This window comes from Rhincodon typus, chromosome 15 (assembly GCF_021869965.1).
Source record: "Rhincodon typus isolate 14 chromosome 15, sRhiTyp1.1, whole genome shotgun sequence".
Taxonomy (NCBI): domain Eukaryota; kingdom Metazoa; phylum Chordata; class Chondrichthyes; order Orectolobiformes; family Rhincodontidae; genus Rhincodon; species Rhincodon typus.
The window spans coordinates 62,810,806-62,827,392 of record NC_063346.1 but is presented as its reverse complement, the minus strand read 5'-3'; the positions used below and the strand labels follow the sequence as shown (position 1 = coordinate 62,827,392).

The window sequence follows — 16,587 nt, the reverse complement described above, 5'->3', positions numbered from 1 at the left end:
AGAGAGGAAACAAACAGGTTGAAGAGGCGGGGATGGAGTGTAGGTAGGTAGGTAGGTAGGTAGGTAGGTAGGTAGGTAGGTAGGTAGGTAATAGGTCAGTCCAGGGAGGATGGACAGATCAAGGGGGCGGGATGAGGTTGGTCGGTAGGAGATGGAGGTGCGGCTTGAGGTGGGAGGAGGGGATAAGTGGGAGGAAGAACAGGTTAGGGAGGCAGGGACGAGCTGGACTGGTTTTGGGATGTGGTAGGGGGAAGGGGAGATTTTGAAACTTGGCCCGAAACGTCAGCCTCTCTGCTAACTCATAGATTGAGTGGAGGTAGGTCGGTGCAGACTCGATGGGCCGAAAGGCCTCTTCTGTACTGGATGGAGAGATCCCTTTAATAGTTAAAGGGAGTGCCACAGCCTGCAGTGTCTCCTCCCCCCTGTCAGGGGGTGATGCTCCGCAGCGTTTGTTTGTTTGCTGCCGTGCATTGGCTCGGATTTCTGACCTTATCGCCCTGCTTGCTGCTGCCACATCTTCGCCTCGGGAGGGTGTCTTGTTGCTATTTCCAGGAGAATGAAGCCTTTCCAGTAAACATTGTATCAGGGGCCCATGTGAGTGCGCTGTTGTCAACTGGGCCGGGCCGGGCTGGGCTCAGCTCATTATCCCCGGAGACAGGGAGGAGACTGTGCTGGTAGGATGACAGTCCAGCCGGGGAGCCGTGAGTGAGAGAGAGAGAGAGAGCTTGCCTGGCGTTCGCTCTTTCACTGTCTGCAGACCCTGTGGAACATGGAGCCGCTCCGTCCCTGGCTGCCCTGAATGGGGCCAGCAACACGGTTCTGATCCACGGCCCCGGCAGACTTGGAGAAACGCAGACAGCCTGCAGGTGAGTGCTTGAGGAACAGCTTTGTTCTGAGCTGAAGTAAGAGCCACAGACTGGGGCTGCCTGTTTAACCAAAGAGTACTCGACTCTGCAGTTAGGCTCAGTGGTGGGTTATACTTGACCTGCCTGCATACTGGTATATCCGTATACCATAGACACAGACACACAGTCAGACTTTCACACGCTGACACAGACTGAACATACACACTGACTGACTGCACAGATGCACACAGACTGACACACGCACTCTCTGAATTACACACAGACTAACTGAACACACTGACATACTGATGCATGCTGACACTAACATACATACACAGAATGACACACTGACACACAGACTGACACTAATACATGCTGACTAATGCTGCTCTGTATGTTGACACATGCCTGCTTACTCATCTTCACATACAAACATGGATGTGCTTATGCATACGCACTCTCTCAAGCATACCTACATAACTTCATATATGCACACACACAGTAAGCCCACGCAGACAACCATACATGCATACTTACACGCATACAGAAAACCATATACACACTCGGACACATATGCACTTGTGTGCACACACCCATGCACATTCACACGCTTGTGTACACATTCACACATACTCACGCACATACACATGTGCACGTAAACACATGATTGACATACATACTCTTACATGCATCTGTGTTAATGCACATGCACACACCCAAATGCAGACAAACTGAAATAGGATGAAATGTTATAGGCACACATTCAATGGGAGAAAATTCAGTGTGGATGCTGGAGTTTGAAATTAAAAACAGGAAATGTTGGAGTAATTCAGCAGATTTGGCAGCATTTGTGGGGAGAGAAACAGAGCTAACTTTTCAAATCCAGTATGGGTCTGCTTCAGAACAGGTAGATTAATCGAGTGTTGGTTTGATTCTGTTTTTTTTTTGCAGGTAGAACTCCAAGTTTAAATGCTAAGCTCTTGTGTATTGTATAACTTAAATTCTCAACAATGTGTTGCTAACAATTAGAAACATGAGAAAAAAGAATGGCTGTGGGCTATTCAGTCCATTGAACCCACTGCACCATTTCATAGAAAATCATATGATCCCTACAGTGTGAAAACAGGCCATTTGACCCACCGAGTCCACACCAACTCTCTGAAGAGCATTCTACCTGGACCCACCCCTACCCTATCCCTGTAACCTTGCATTTCCCACCTGACCTACGTATCTTTGGACTGTGTGAGGAAACCGGAGCACGCAGAGGAAACCCACACTGGCACAGGGAGAATGTGCAAACTCCACACCGGAAGTCGCCAGAGGGTGGCATTGAATCCAGGCCCCTGACGCTGAGGCAGCAGTGCTAACCACTGTGCTACCCCTATGACCAGGACTAAATCTTCTATCTCTGTGTTATATCCCTGCTCTCTCCCCATACCCCTTGATAAAATTCTTGACATGAAAATTATCTTTTTTTTTCTTGAATGTATTTGATGACTTGGCCTCCTTTGGGAGAGAACTCCACAGGTTGATCACCCTCTGGGTAAAGAAATGTTTCCTCATCTTAGTCCTAAATGATCTATGCCATATCCTGAGACTGTGTCCTCTGATTCTAGATTCTCCAATCAGGAATAAGATCCTGCATCTAGTCTGTCCAGCCCTGTTAGAATTTTATACACTTCAATGAAATCCCATCTATATCTTCTAAACTCCAGTGATTATAGGCCCAGTTGAATCAATCTGTCCTCCTAGAACAGCCCTGTTATCTCCCGTACCAACCTAGTGACCCTCCACTGCACTCCCTCTATGGCAAGTATAGCCTTTCTTTGAAATGGCAATGAAAGCTACACACAATATTCCCGGTATGGTCTCACCAAGGCCCTGTAATTCTGCACTAAAACGACCTTGCTCCAGTAGTCAAATTCTCTTGCTGCCCCTTCATGTTTGCTTTCAGTGACTGGTGTACAAGGACACCCCGGTTCCTTTTATACATCTACGTTTCCAAATCTTTCACAATTTAAATAATAGTCTGCAATTCTGTTTTTTTCAATTAAAGTGAATACTTCACATTTAGCATAAATCCATGATGACTTTATATAATCTTGTTTGTATTTTTGAAGTACCCTGTTATCATTTATAATAGGCTCCAGCATTTTCCAACTGCTAATGTCAGGCTAACAGGATTAATTCCTAGTATTTCTCCCTGCCTCCTTTTTTAAATAGTGAGGTGACATTTGCCACCTTCCAATCCAGTAGAACTATTTCAGAATCTACAGACTTTTGGAAGGTGATAACCAACGCATGCATTATTTCAAGGGCTATCTCCTTTACTAACCTCGGATGTGGATTATCAGGCCTTGGGAATTTATCAGCTTTCAGTCCCATTAATTTCTCCAACATGTTTTTTCCCTTCAATTTCTTCTTCTCACTGGACCCTTGGTTACCTCACATCTCTGGCACGTTATTTGCATCTTCTTCCATGAAGATGGAATTAAAGTCATTGTTTAAATGGTCCCCCTTTTTCTGCTCTCCATTCTTTTCTGTTTGGATTGTAAGGGTCCCACATTTATCTTCACTAATCTTGTTTTCTTTTTACAATCCTTTTCTTTTCACATAAACGTCTGCAAGGAAAATAAAGACTAATTGTAAATTTACACTTGTACTCTGTTTTTCTCCTCTTAATCTCTGTGCTCCTTTGAATTCTAAATTACCTCCAGTCTTCAGGCTTGTTAATTTTTTTCTGCAACTTTATATGACTTCTCTTTGGATGTGATACTATCCTTAATTTCTTTTGTCAGCTATGGTTGAACCACTGTTTCTGTTGCATTTTTTTCACCAGAGGAATGTGTAACTGTTGGAATACATGCACTCATTTCTTTAATATTAACTATTACCTGTCCATCATCAGTCTTTTAATCAGGTTGCCCAATCTGTCACAGCTGATTCACCTTTCATACTTTTTCAGTTTTCTTTGTTTGGATTTAGAACCCCAATTTCAAATTTGCCAGGCTTTCAAATCTGTTTGCCAGCTGAGCTAACCGATCCCTGTAAATGTATATTAAAGCCACTCTTTGTTATTGCAGCACGCTTTTGACATGAATCGCTAATTTTCTGTTTAAGGCTACCTTTACAGTACCTTTGTGTGGAAGTCAATAAACAAGTTCACGCAATGTTTTTGACCACTTATTCTTAGCCCCACCGAAACTGATTCTACTGCTAGATTTTCTAAGCCAATATCCTTTCTCACAATGCCACTGATTTCATCCTTCAGTAACAATGCCACTTCACCACCTTTTCCTTTTTTGTGTGTCCTTCCTAAGGATTGAAAGCTCTTGAATAGTCAGGTCTCAGTCTTCGTCACCTTGTAAGCATGTTTGCATAATTGCAATCATATTGTACCCATTTATAACTATTTGCCCTGTTCATTTGTCTATCTTATTGCAAATGTTCCATGCATTCGGATGTAGCACCTTTACTTTTGTCTTTTTGACATTTTTACACATTTCAGACCATAAGATATAGGAACAGAATTAGGCCATTCGGTCCATTAAGTCTTGCCATTCAATCTTGGTCAATATGTATCTCAACCCCATTCTCCTGCCTTCTCCCCGTAACCCTTGAGCCCCTCACTAATCAAGGACCTATCTATCTGTCTTAAATACACTCATTACCATAGAAGGCCAAGTAATTGAGCTCCACAGGTTCACTATGCTGACTGAATAAATTCCTCCTCATCTCAGTTCTAAAGGGTCATCTCTTTACTCTGAAGCTGTGCCCTCAGGTCCTAGTTTCTCCTATTAGAGGAAATATCTTCTCCATGTCCACTCTATCCAGGCCTCTGTGTTCTGAGAGTTTCAAAGAAATCCCCCCTCATCTGTCTAAACTTCATTGAGTACAGACCCAGAATCTTCAACAGCTCTTCCTATAACAAGCCCTTCATCACCAGGATCATTCATGTAAACCTCCCTGGACCCCCTTCCAAACACATCCTCCCTTAGATACGGGACCCCAAACTGCTCACAATATTCCAAATGCATTCTGGCCAGAGCCTTCAACTTCTCAAATGAATGTTAATATTGCATTTAGCTTCCTAACTGCCATCTGAACCTGCTTGTTAACCTTTCAGAAAATCCTGAACTAGTATTCCCAAGCACCTTTGTGCTTCAGATTTCCAGAACCTTTTCTCACTTAGAAAATAGTCTACACTTCTATGCAACCTATCAAAATGCATAACCTCACACTTTCCCACATTGTATTCCATCTGCCACTTCTTTGTCCACTCTCCTAGCCTGTCTAACTCCTTTGGCAGCCTCCCTGCTGCTTCAACACTACCTGTCCCTTCACCTAGCTTGTGTCACCTGCAAAATTAACAACAATGCCTCAGTTCCTTCGTCCAGATCGTTAATGTACAACATAAATAGCTGTGGTCCCAACACTGAGCCTGCAGAACTCCAATAGTCACCGGCTGCCACCCTGAAAAAGACTCCCTTTATCCCCACTTACTGCCTTCTGCCAGTCAGCTAATCCTCTATCCATGCCAGTACCTTGTCCCTAACAGCATGAGCTCTATTCTGATTTAGCAGCCTCCGGTCCGACACCTTGTCAAAAGTCTTCTGGAAATCCAAAAAGATCACATCCTTTGCCTAGAGATAGTAGGATCTGCAGATGCTGGAGAATCTGAGATAACAAGGTGTAGAGCTGGATGAACACAACAGGCCAAGATTTTCAGAAAATTTTCCGAAGAAGGATCTAGGCCCGAAACGTCAGCCTTCCTGCTCCTCTGATGCTGCTTGGCCTGCTGTGTTCATCCAGCTCTATACCTTGTTATCTCAGATTCTCCAGCATCTGCAGTTCCTACTATCTCTGCTACCTTTTTGGATCTGCTTTTTAATTTAGCCCCGAGCTGAATCTCTTTCCTTTTATATACCTATATCGTTGGTCGACCACAGCAACTGGAACTTTTGCCTCCCCTCCAAGATCCTCTGCAGACCAGATGAGATATTCTGAAGCTGGGCACCAGGCAGGCAACGCAGCCTTTGGGACCCTTGATCCTGGCCACAGAAATCAGTGTCTATTCCCCTGACTATGTTATCCATGATAACAATTGTGTTTCTCTTTTCTGTCCCCTCTTGAAAGGCTCCCTGTACCATGGTGCTATCATCGGTTTGTTCATCCTCCCTCTCCAATGAGGGATGTACTATGGTCCTATTTGTTGCTTCCCCTATTTCCTCTGACATTCTACTTTTACTGTCTTTCATATCCAGCTTTCTTTCCCTCATTCCTGTATCCTTCCTCAGCTTCCCATTCCCTGTCACTCTAGACTAAACTCTCGTCCACTGTACTGGTGAACGTGAAGATTATGGTCCCTGTCCTATTGAGGTGCAACATGGCCAGTTTATACATCTTACTCAAAATCAGTCCCAATGCCTCAGGGATTTAAATTCCTCCCTCCTCCACCATCCCTCAAGCCAAGCATTCAACTGGTCTATTCCATCCCTAGTCTCAATAACAGGTGACACTGGAGGTAATCCTGAGATTACTGCCTTTGAGGCCCTGCTTTTTAAAATAATTCCTAGCTTGCAGTATTCTGAATTAAAATTATAGGACGTTCACCTGATGAGCCAGCTTGTTAGGTAAGTCTGCTTGAATGACAGTATCTTTTGTTTTATGTCTGCTTTGGACCATCAAATGTCATCTTCTCTCAATGAATCAGTTGTGTTGAGAAGGCTCCTGACCATCTGGCTTAATGCCCAAAACACATCATGTGATTTGAAATACTCAGCAGTGCAGGCAGTGTCTGTTAGAGTGGGGAAAAAATTCGTTTGTAATAGATTGTAAGCAATGTAAATGGTGGAGAGGGGGAATGGGGAAATGAACAAAATGAAATATCTAGGAGAGATGGAGGGCAGGAGAAATTAAATAGCTAGAGGTTTCATAGTGCGAGACTAAAGCAGTGAAAATGAGATAAGTAAAGAAACAAAAGGTTATTGTAGCCTGGACTGGTTACAGCACAGATTAGATCGTGTAGAAACATAGAAAAACTGGAGCAGGCATAGGTTGTTCAGCCCTTTAAATCTGTTTTCCATTCATGGCCGATCATCCAACTCAATACCCTGTTCCTGCTTTCTCCCAGACCCATTGAGTTCTTTATTTCTAAATACTATATCTGACTTCCCCTTGAAAGCATTCAGTGTTTTGTCTTCAACCGCTTCCTGTGGTAGAGAATTCCACAGGCTCACCAATCTCTGGGTGAAGGAATTTCTCCTCATCTGACTCCTAAGTGGCCTACCTCCTATCCTTAAACTGTGACCCCTGGTTCTGGATTCCCTGATCATTGGGAACATCTGTCCTGTGTTTACCCTGTCTTGTGCTTTTAGAATTTTATAGCTCTCTGTGAGATCCTCTACATTCCAGCAAATATAATCCTAACCATTCCAGTCCTGCCATCCCAGGAATCTGCCTGGTAGACCTTTGTTGCACTCCGTCCATAGCCGGAACATCTTCACCAGATAAGGAGACCAAAACTGCACATTATACCCCAGGTGTGGTCTCACCAAGGCCCTGCACAAAATCCAGTAAGACATCCCTGCTCCTGTACTTGAGTCCTCCCAATTCAGCTCATTCTGTTCCCCTGCCTTAAGCATATAACCTCACACATTCTTTCATTTTAGGTATTAATCTAATTCTCTCTTGAAAGTCTCGATTGAAACTCTCTCCCCTACACTCCAAGGTAGCACGTTCCAAACTCCAATCACACTCAGTGTAAAACTACGATTTCTCCTTGTGTCTCCCTCTTTTTTTTTTTTTTTTACAAATGATTTTAAATCCATGGCCTCTGGTTCTTGATCCTTTCATCTATGGGAACAGTTTCTCTTGTTCTACACTGTCCACAATGTCCACAAGCTTCAAAATCTCCTCTCCCCCTACCGCATCCCAAAACCAGCCCAGCTCGTCCCTGCTTCCCTAACCTGTCCTTCCTCCCACCTATCCCCTCTTCCCACCTCAAGCCCCACCCCCATCTCCTACCTACTAGCCTCATCCCGCCCCCTTGACCTGTCCGTCCTCCCTGGACTGACTTATCCCCTCCCTAACTCCCCACCTACACTCACCTTTACTGGTTCCATCCCCGCGTCTTTGACCTGTCTGTTTCCTCTCCACCTATCTTCTTCTTTATCCATCTTCTATCCGCCTCCTCCCTCTCCCTATTTATTTCAGAACCCCCTTCCCCTCCACCATTTCTGAAGAAGGGTCTCGGCCGGAAACGTCAGCTTTCCTGCTCCTCTGCTGCTTGGCCTGTTGTGTTCATCCAGCTCTACACCTTGTTATCTCAGATTCTCCAGCATCTGCAGTTCCTACTATCTCTGAAAGAATTTTAATTGAATTTGATAAGTTTCCTTTGAAATCTTTCTTTTGTTACAGTGCGCCTTTAAGGGGCTGTTGCGTATAAATTTGGTTTCATATTAACTGGAAATAGCATAAAGAGGGGCTGCTAGGTGCAGGGTTAGTCGCTAGAAAGCAGATGCTGTACTCAGTAAATAAATTAACCATCGAGTAAGATATTCATGGTAGACAAACAGGAGGCTGGAAGAACACAGCAAGCCAGGCAGCATCTGGAGGAAAGGAGCAGTCAACGTTTCGGGTATTACCCTTCTTCAGGACTCAACGTTTCAGGTATTACCGAAATATTCATGTTTAGTTTCAGACTTCAGCTGACTTGGGGTAGCAGAGAATGGCGACCTAAGGTGTATACTGGAAACTAAGACCCTTCTTTTTCAAAAGTTGGCATCTTGAATTACCTTTGAGAAAAATGACTGAATGCAAATGAAAAGTGTCAGGATCTGCTTTCTCACTGATGTTCTCTGATGTCCCTATTGCCATTGGAAAAATAAAGTGGATCTGTGGACAGATGTAACATCTCTACCAGGAGGAAAGCAAGTTATGGATTTGGTGCTGTCCCTCCTGGCGAGAAGCAAGATATGAAATATTCTCCAAGCTGGAGACTGACACATTGGACACTGAGGAAGATTTGGAACTTCTACCAAGCGTTATGGATAGAATTTACCAGAAAGCTGATTTATTAGATGCATGCCAGACCTGTTCAGATTTTTATCGATTTTGAGAGACAGACCTTCGAGAAATATATCATGGAATTTTACATCAATCAAGGAAGATATAGTGGTGAAGGAAGCTCATGGGACACTTGCATGGAGTTTAAGAACAGGGAAGTTATGCTGGAATTGTATGAAACATTGATTAGGCCACACTGTATGCAGTTTTGGAATCCTCATTATAGGAGGGATGTGATAGCATTGGAGAGGGTGCAGACAAGATTTACACCAGGATTTTGCCTGAGCAGGAGAGTTTCAGGTATGAAGGAAAATTGGACAGACTGGAGATGTCCTCTTTAGAGCAGAGGAGATTCAGACAGGACATGATTGAGATGTATAAAATTATGGGGAACATAGATAAGGTACACAAGAAGAAACTTGTCCCTTTCGTGGAGGAATTAATGACCAGCTGTCATAGATTTTGTGGTGAGAGGCAGGAGGATTAGAGGAAAAAGGAAGAAATAATTTTCCAACCAGAAGGTGGTGGAAATCTGGAACTCACTGCCTGTAAGGATGGCAGAAGCAGAAACCTTCATAATATTTAAGAAGTATTTAATGTGCTGGAAATGGGATTAGAATAGTCAGGTGGTTGTTCTTTGCAGACTTGATGAGCCAAAGGGCCTTTTTCTGTGCCATAGGCCTCTACGACGCTATGACTGCATACAAGGTTGTAGAAATTCAAACTGGAGACTTCTGATGCAGTACTCCCTCTTTAAATGACTGGGCTCTGCTAAAGTCTAGCATACCAACAGGCTCCTGGTTTTAACCAGATTTGGATTGTCAGAATTGAATTCTCTGGAGCAGATGTTGGATGTTTGGGACGAAAAGTCCTAGGAAAGCAACCGTTTCAACAACCATCATGGTAGAAACAGGACAACTGTGAACTTTTGCAATTGGACAAGTGCGAGGCAAAGTACAAGAAAAGAATGAGACAAAAGGAGTGAGACTTAAGGTAATTCTGGGCAGGTGACTGGGTTGGTGTATCAGTAACAGTTAAATAAATGCCAGGAATTCCCCTGGAACAGTCAACAGATAGTCAGATGTGACGCTAAATGTTATTAGATTGTACAAAGGGGAACAGCAGAGCCTGTGAAGGTGCTTCGTGACATGGAAAGTTCAGAAGTTGAAGATGATATTGACAATACTGTCTTGGATACAAGAAGCTTCAAACTAGTATTGAGTGCACGAATCAGCGTAGTTTAATTGTGCCCTGTTGGGTAGTGGTTGCACATGGACAGTGATGGGATTGAGTTGATTGAAAAGTTATTTAGATTCATTCGGTTGCAATTGCAATAATGTCCTTTAGTCATTGACGGGATGAGGACATCGCTGGCTAGGCAGCATTTATTGCCCATGCCTAATTGCCCAGAGGGCAGTTCAGAGTCATGGTCTCAATGCGGACTTCACAAGCTTCAAAATCTCCCCACCCCCAACCTCCTCATAAAACCAGTCCAGCTCGTCCCTGCCTCCTTGACCTGTCCGTCTTTTCTCCCACCTATCCACTCCTCCCACTTCACTGACCAACCCCCACCTCCACATCCTACCTACCAGCCTCATCCCTGCCTCCTTGACCTGTCTGTCTTCCCTCAATTGGCCAACCCCTATCCTAACTCCCTACCTACACTCACCTTTTTACTGGCTTCTTCGCCGCCTCCTTGACCGGTCTGTCTTCTCTCCACCTATCTGCTCCTTTATCCACCTTCCATCATCGCCTCAACCCCACACCCCCCCGCCTATCTATTTCAGAGTCCCCTTCCCCTCCCCTGTTTCTGAAGAAGGGTCCAGACCCGAAATGTCAGCTTTCCTGCTCCTCTGATGCTGCCTGGCCTGCTGTGTTCATCCAGCTGTACACCTTGTTATCTCAGAGTCAACCACATTGCTGTGGAGTCACATAAAGGTCAGACCAGGTAAGGATGGCAGTTTCCTTCCCTGAAGGACATTAGTGAACCAGGTGGGTTTTTCCAACAATTGCCAATGGATTCATGGTCATCGTTAGATTGTTAATTCCAGATATTTTATTGAATTAAAATTCCACCATTTGCTGTGGCAGGATTTGAACCCGGGTCCTCAATGTTATTGGGGTCTCTAGATTAACAGTCCAGCGATTAATACTACTAGGCCACTGTCTCCCCTGTCAAGGAATATGAAAGCTCCACTAGACGATGACAACAAAATGAGCTTACTGCAGAGATTGGTAATTCCATGCAGAATGGATGGAGCAGGTGACTGTGTATTATTAGTGCATTCTGGTGAGAGTTTGCTGTCCAGGGCTGTCAGTCACGCAGAATCGATGTCAAGCTAGTTGTTTTCAGATGACTGAGGAGCCCAATTTTGGATCCACAAGTTTTTTGCAATGTTGTTGTGTAGGGAGACGGAACCTGAGCACTGGATTAGCTTCTTTCCTCTTCCTCTGCCACTCTCTCTTGTTGCAGCTCTCACTCGACTCACTCGGCCTTGGAGGATCGGCAAATGCCATGCTGAAATCTCAGTGGTGTCAGTGACCCCGTGCTTTCAAGCCACCTTGTGTGTACGCCTATTCCTTTTTCTTTCAGAGTTGGCCACTGGAGACCTGGGAGAGGGCAGCCCGCTGTGGCAGATAGTGGATTTTAAATTCAATGAAAATCTGGAGTTAGGAATCAAATGATGACCATGAAGCTATGGTTGATTGTTGGAAAGACTCATCTGGTTCACTCCTGTCTGTTTAGAGAAGGAAATCTGTCATTCTTACTTGGTCTAGCCTACATGTGACTCCAGACCAACAGCAATGTCACAGAACCCCAGAATCCCTACTGCTTGGGAGCAGGCCATCCGGCCCATCAAATCCACACCAACCCTCCAAAGACCACCCCACACAGACCCTCCTTCCTACCCTATCCTGTAACCCTGCGTTTCCCATGGCTAACCCAACTAGCCTGCACATCCCTGGATACTATGGGTAATCTAGCATGGCCAATCCACAAAACCCGCACATCTTTGTACTGTGGGAGGAAACAGGAGCACCCGGAGGAAGCCCACGCAGACAGTAGCCCACAGCTGGAATCGAATCCAGGTCCCTGGTGCTGTGAGGCAGCAGTGTTAACCACTAAGCCACCATATCGCGTCCGTCAACGTGGTTGACTCGTCTGGTGAAGTTCCGGAAAACTGGAAGGTGGATAATGTTCCATTGTTTAAGAAAGCTGGCAAAGACAAGCCAGGGAACTACTGGCCAGTGAGCCTGACATCAGTGGTAGGTAAGTTATTGGACGGGATATTGAGGGACATTACCAACAAACATTTGGATAGTCAAGGTCTGATTAGGATAGTCAGCATGGATTTGTGCATGGGAAGTCATGTCTGACAAATCTTCAAAATTTTTTCGAAGAAATAACCAAGAAGATGGATGAGGGTAGAGCAGTGGATGTTGTCTATATGGACTTTAGTGGAGGCCTTTTGACAACGTCCTACGTAGCAGGCTAGTCATGAAAGCTAGGTCACATGGGACTCGGAGAGCTAGCCAATTGAATCCAAAATTGGCTCGATGGTAGGAAGCAGAGGGTGATGGTTGAAGGTTGTTTCTCGGACTGGAGGCCTGTGACTAGTGGTGTGCCACGGGTCGGTGCTGGGACCTTTGTTATTTGTTATTTACGTAAATGATCTGGATGTGAATGTACAAGGCATGATTATTAAGTTTGCGGATGATACAAAATTAGGAGGTATTGTTGATGGTGAAGAAGATTATCAAAAATTACAGAGGGATCTTGGTCAGGTGGGGAAGTGGGCTAAGGATTGGCAAATGTAATTCAATACAGATGAGTGAGAGGTACTGCATTTTGGAAAGTCCAACCAAGGTAGGATTTGAACAGTAAATGGTAAGGCCCTGAGGAGTGTTGTGAACATAGGACCCTAGGGGTAGCACATAGTTCATTGAAAGCAGTGTCACAGGTGGACAGGGCGGTGAAGAAGACAGTTAGCATGCTGACCTTCCTTGGTACAAGTCACAGGCTTTGAAGGTTCTTTTGAAGATGTCTTAGTGAGTTGAATGAGTGAATATATGTGAAAAGTGCTTTGCTGCCAAAATCTAGTGCCATTTTAAGTTACAATAAGGATAAAAATAAATTACTTCAACACGATTTCATCTTCTATTCAAATTGGGGTCTCAAGCATGGCTTCAGGGCTTCTGCAAGGTCTCTACAAGGTGCTTGGATCCCCAAGGAGCCCCACTCTGGGAACAGCAACGATGATGCCAGTGCTCCTAGAGAGCCCAGCTCTGTTGCACCCGCTGCCTGTGCTCTTGACAGTGTCAGTGAGGTTCTGGACGTACTGCTGCTAAAAGTGCCTGCCCAGGGTACTACCACCACCACCATGAGTCAAGGTTCCAGACCTTTGCTGCAGTGCATCTTGTAGATTATACACACTGCTGCTACTGTGTGTGAAGGGAGTGAATGTTGAAGGTGGTGGATGAGGTGTCAATTAAGTGGGCTGCTTTGCCCTGGATAGTGTTGAGCTTCCGAGTGTTGTTGAAACTGCATTTATCTGGGTAGGTGGACAGGCTTTGGGGAGTCGGGAGATTAGTTATTCTCCACAGAATTAGTTTTGTGTTTAGTGTACAAGACATACCTGGGCAATTTTCCACATTGTTGGTTGGATGTCAGTGTTGTAGGTGTACTAGAACTGCTTGGCTAAGGGTGCGACAAGTTGGAGCTCAAGTCTTCTGTACTATTGCTAGAATATTGTCAGGGCCCATTCACCTTTGCAGTACCCAACGCCTCCTAACCTTTTCTTGATATCACGTGGAATTAATCAAATTTACTGAAGACTGTCGTATATGATGCTGGGGACTGCTGGTGGAGGCTGAGATGGATCATCCACTCTGCACTTCTGACTGAAGCTTGTTGCGAATGCTTCGGCCTTATCTTTTGCAGTGATGTGCTGGGCTCTTCCATCCTTGATAATGGGCGTATCTGGGGAGCTTCCTACTTCAGTGAGCTGTTTCATTGTCCGCCATCATTCACAAATGGATGTGGCACGACTGCTGACCTTCGATCCGATCTGTTGGTCATAGAATCACTTGGTTCTGTCAATCACTTGCTGATTTGTACTGCTTGGCAAGCAAATAATCCTGCTTGGTAGCTTCACCAGGCTGACACCCAGTTTTAGGTATGCCTGGTGCTGCTTGGCATGCCCTCCTGCATTCTCCATTGAACCAGGGTTGATCCCCTGGCTTGACAGTAATGGTTGAGTGGGGGATATGCCGGGCCATGAGATTAAAGATTGTACTGGAGTACAATGCTGCTGCTGCTGACGGCCCATAGCACCTCATGGATGCCCAGTCATGAGTTGTTAGATCCTGTTGATTACTGTCGCTTTCACGTACATAGTGCAACAGGTATTCTCACCACACACCTAGTCTAGCAGATATGTCCTTTAGGACTCAACCAGTTTAATTTTTATTTCTTTCATGGGATGTGGGCGTCCCTGGCTAGGCAAGCATTTATTGCCCACCCCTAATTGCAGAGAAGGCACTTAAGAGTCAAGCACATTCCTGTCAGTCTGGAGTCATATGTAGGCCAGACCAAATAAAGATGAGTTTCCTTCCCTAAAGGATATTAATGAATGGGATGGGTTTTTTATGACAATTGGCAACAGTTCCATGATCATCATTAGATTTTTAATTCCAGTTTTTTTTTTATTGAATTCAAATTCCACCATCTGCTATCCCCAGAACAATACCTGCGTACTTAGATTGATAACCTAGCAAAAATACCACTAAGCTATTGAACTCATGAGGACGCAATCAGGAGTGCTGCTACCGAGCCTGTCTTGGTGATGGACAATGAAATCCCCCTTAGAGTACACTCTGCATCCTGACATTGACTGATATAAAAACCATATTTTTGTAGCATGATAAACTTCAGAAATATTTTCGAAACTGCTTCATTCAGCAGGAAGCAACAGTGTCAAGGTTAGGTGAGGATAGATTAAAGAATGAGTTGAAGGTAAGATATTTCTTGATCAGGTGTGTCTTTCTGAAAATAGGCTGAAAGCAGATGCAGAAATGTCCAACTCGAATTCCAAAGAGAAACTGTTGTGCATTTTTGTGATGTGTGTCAATGAGGGGAGGTTCTGTGGAATTTGAGCAATTTGTTATCGAAAATTAAAGGGGAATTTAAGATTGGAAGTTAACTTTTAGGGACCTTTTTAAATATATAGGCTTAAACATTAATCGGAACATGTTGGGAGGAACTTAATTCAGTGAGCTTATTTCAAAAGTGTCACTTGTATCTGGATAAATTTATCCAGATACATCGTAGATGATTTCACATCCAGAGAAAAAACCGACTGGTTGGGAAGTTTGATCAGCCAGTTAAACTGGGTTTGCACTCAGGAAAGACTAAGGCCCAGTGATGATGTATTGGAACTAAGTACATGATGAAACAGGTTACTATTGAGGAACAAAACCAGATAATACTGTAGAAACTCAGCAGGTCTGGCAGCATCTGCAGAGAGAGAACAGTTAATGGTTTGAGTCAAACATGACTTCTTCAGAATAATTGAGGTTTCGAGAGTGTATAAAATACTTAGGAAATTAAAAATAGAGAAATTTGCACCTACAATCCTGTGGATTGGTCAGATAGGCAAGTCAGTGGCAGGTAGAATTTAACCCTGTTAAATGTGAGGTGATTCACTTTGGAAGATCTAATAAGACTAGAGAATACCTAATGAATGGCAGGCCACTAGGAAGCACAGAGGGATCTTGGGCTGCCTGTCCATAGATCCCTGAAGGTGGCAGGACAGGTTAATAGGATGCTTCAGGAGGCATACATAAGACTTGACTTGTCTTTATCAGTCGAGACATAGATTATAAGAGCGGGGAGCTGTACAGGAGATTTATTTAGGCCACAGGTGGAGTACTGTGTAGTTCTGGTCATGACAATATAGGATGGAAGTGATTGCACTTGAAGGCTGTAGAGGAGATTCACCAGGATGTTGCCTGGGATGGAGCATTTCAATGAAGAGAGGCTGAATAAACTCGACAACAAGGTGTAGAGCTGGATGAACACAGCAGGCTAAGCAGCATCAGAGGAGCAGGAAGGCTGATGTTTCGGGCCTAGACCCTTCTTCAGAAAAAATCTGAAATAAACTTGAGTTGGTTTCTTTGGAGCAGAGAAGATTGGGGACTTGATAGAGTATAAGTTGGTGAGGTGCATGGACAGGGTGGTTGTTCCCCTTAGTTGAAGGGTCAATGACAAGGGGGAATTATTTTAAGGTGAAGGGCAGGCAGTTAAGAGGGGATTTGGGGAAAACTCTTTTCACCCAAAGGGTTGTGGGAGTCTGGAATGCACTGCCTGGGAGGATAGTTGAGGCAGGAAACCTCAACTTTTGGAAAGTAGTTAGGTGAGCAGTTGAAATGTCATAACATTCAAAGCTACGGGCCACATTCCGAAAAGTGGGACTAGTGTAGATTTAGTATTGCTTTGGTGGTACCTTCTGTGCTATATATTCTATGATCAGCCTGAAGTAACCTGAAAGATCAAATTAATCCATCCCATATTATTCGTCTCATTAGAAATGAGACTGTCTGGGTTTCTTTTATTCATTCACAGGATGTGGGTGTTGCTGGCTGGGCTAGCACTTAATGCCTATCCCTATTCTCT

At 44.3% G+C, this 16,587-nt stretch overlaps 1 protein-coding gene across 4 annotated transcripts in view; it reads left to right on the top strand.

The window, feature by feature from the left end:
• Nucleotides 1-423: 423 nt before the first annotated feature.
• Nucleotides 424-16,587, top strand: part of LOC109913850 (docking protein 4) — a 79,278-nt gene continuing 63,114 nt past the window's right edge. For 2 of the 4 annotated variants that reach the window (XM_048605620.1, XM_048605619.1), the window contains exon 1: nucleotides 424-866. The gene's annotated coding sequence lies outside the window, so the exon portion shown is untranslated. The remainder of the gene's footprint in view (nucleotides 867-16,587) is intronic. The other 2 variants (XM_048605621.1, XM_048605618.1) reach the window with 1 other exon arrangement.